The sequence below is a fragment of the Colobus angolensis genome, unplaced genomic scaffold (assembly GCF_000951035.1).
Source record: "Colobus angolensis palliatus isolate OR3802 unplaced genomic scaffold, Cang.pa_1.0 Scaffold581, whole genome shotgun sequence".
Classification (NCBI taxonomy): Eukaryota; Metazoa; Chordata; class Mammalia; order Primates; family Cercopithecidae; genus Colobus; species Colobus angolensis.
This window is the reverse complement of record NW_012119388.1, coordinates 205,267-207,891: the sequence shown is the minus strand read 5'-3', so window position 1 is coordinate 207,891 and position 2,625 is coordinate 205,267. Positions and strand designations below refer to the sequence as shown.

Here is a 2,625-nt window from a genome sequence, read left to right as displayed (position 1 = left end):
GTCTCAGCCTCCCAAGTAGCTGGGACTACAGGCATGTGCCACCATGCCTGGCTAATTTTTGTATTTTTAGTAGAGACGGGGTTTCACCATATTGGTCAGGCTGGTCTCAAACTCCTGACCTCAGGTGATCCACCCACCTTAGCCTCCCAAAGTGCTGGGATCACAGGCAAGAGTCACCACGCCCAGCCTCTCTAGTTTTTTGATGGTGGGTGGGGTGGGAGGGAGCAGTTATGAGGGTTTTGTCTGTTTTGCTTTTGTATCAGGGCTCAGATGACCTTATATTAGACACAGATATCAAAAAGTATGATCTTCCTCTTTCCACAACACAGTGCTGTTTCTGTGATTATGTAGAAAGTTAGTCAGTGACAAGGGCAGGCCTAAGCCCAGTTCTTCCTGAGTGGCTCAGGAATCTGCTTCCCCTGTGCTCTGTTCCTGCACATGAAGTCCTTATTCGGGAGCTCCTGGAATCTGAGATTGTTTTAGAGCCTCCCTGTACCCACCCAGTCACGGCCCCCCTTCCACACCCATCCTATTGACCAATCTAGCTTTCGTGCTTGCAAAGGCATACTGACTAGAACACTGACCCTAACAGTTGAGGCAGTGTTTCTGGAAATTTGCTAAAATAAAAATTCTTTGAAACTTCGGACTTTATCCTGATTTAGCAAAATGTATAATGATGAACGTATGTTTTAACATATTTTCAAGTAGTAGAGCATCTGGGCTCTCATCCTTCCAAAACTTTTTGTATTTTAATATTTCAGTGGTTATGAATTGTGAACTCCTAAGGGATACAAAGTCAGCACTGATGAGAAATGTCAAGAATCAGGATGTGCCCCAAAGCCTTCCTGTGGGTTCTCTAAAGGCTGTGGTTTTATGTGACTCTGAGTGCAGCTCCAAACCACACCCAGCTCTTTCTGGAATCCAAAAAGACCAAACCCATCACATAAATTAAGGAAAACTCTAACTCAGACTTTGAGGGGGAAGTCAGCCAAACCATATAGAACATATGAAAATAAAGATGCAATTATAATTTTCAAATATATTCAGGAATTCTGACTGCAAGGATCCTCAAGCAAAGGTCCCTAGGGGGTCTGCTTTAATGAACCTATTCATAATTAGGTGTCATCACTCAGGTGCCGAGTCATCCACCTTTGGCACACCTCGTACTACTGTCCACATTATTAATGTGAGGGTTTGAACGAGAGGTGGCCAGGCCAGTAAGGTTTTTTGATAATCAGTGCTTTTACAGAAATGGCTTCTTAGCTATTTCAAGGGGAAGTACATGCCAAGCTGACATGATTTGGTTTTGCTGTCTCTGCTGCTTTCTCTTCCCTATGTGCCCCAAGCTCAAACCTGCCAGGCTCCTTGTGAAACAAACATGGTGCTGTGGCAAAGAATTAGGGCATCACGGGCCCCTTCGTGGTTCACCACCATGCTTCAAGGGAGGAATCAAGAGGGCTCAGGGTATAAATCTGTGTGTTTCAAGAGAAGAAGATACACACACAGAGAGGGAGGAAGGGTGGAAGTAGGGATGGAAGGGTATAGAAGGACTTCTGAAGAGCCTAAAAGTAAGGTTACATTCAAATTTTCCTCCCTTTAAGGCAACAAGTTAGGAACTTTGATCTGGGAGAAGGATTTCATACATTCCTATATTCCCATCACAGCTCTCATGCTCCCAGCAAGGGAGGACAGGAAGAAATGATGAGAATAAAATGAGTCTGACAGAAAGCTGTTGCATCTCAGTAGGTGCAGTAGTTCATGCCTGTCATCTCAGCACTTTGGGAGGTCAAGGCAGGAGGACTGCTTGAGCCCCCAGGAGTTCAAGACCAGCCTGGGTAACAGTGAGACATCTCTAAAAAAAAAAAAAAATTTTTTTTTTAAGAGTGAGAGGATCACTTGAGCCAGGGAGTTTATGGCTATAGTGAGCCATGATCATGCCACTGCACTCCAGCCTGGGTGACAAGCAAGACTCTGTCTCAAAAAAAAAAAAACAAAAGAAAAAGAAAAAAAGTTGTATCTAAATAAAGGGTCTGCTGTCTGCATGGGCCAACCACACTGTACTAGTCAGCCTAAACCAGGGGTACCCAACATAGAGGGTACCTGCAGCACAGCTCCTGGATCTTCAAATTCACTTAAAGCAAGGAAGGCAAGGGTTATGTTATTCAACTGATTAGGTTTTGTTTGTTTGTTTGTTTGTTTTTTCCTGAGACGGAGTCTCGTTCTGTTGCCTAGGTTGGAGTGCAACAGCGTGACCCTGGCTCACTGCAACCTCCGCCTCCCGGGTTCAAGCAACTCTCCTGCCTCAGCTTCCCAAGTAGTTGGGATTACAGGCACCTGCCGTCACACCCGGCTAATTTTTGTATTTTTAGTAGAGACAAGATTTCACCATGCTGGCCATGCTGGTCTCGAACTCCTGACCTCAGGTGATCTGCCTGCCTCGGCCTCCCAAAGTGCTGGGATTACAGGTGTAAGCCACTGCGCCCGGCCACTGACAGGCAAATTTTTTTTTTTTTTGAGATGGAGTCTCACTCTGTCACCCAGACTGGAGTGCAGTGGCGCGATTTCGGCTCACTGCAAGCTCCGCCTCCCGGGTTCAGGCCATTCTCCTGCCTCAGCCTCCCGAGT

General features: G+C 45.9%; 1 protein-coding gene across 1 annotated transcript in view; it reads right to left on the bottom strand.

Moving 5' to 3' along the window:
* The window catches only part of B4GALT1 (UDP-Gal:betaGlcNAc beta 1,4- galactosyltransferase, polypeptide 1), a gene marked incomplete at its 5' end in the record, with an annotated part of 60,254 nt that overhangs the window by 8,475 nt on the left and 49,154 nt on the right, over nt 1–2,625 (bottom strand). The gene's annotated exons all lie outside the window — the stretch shown is intronic.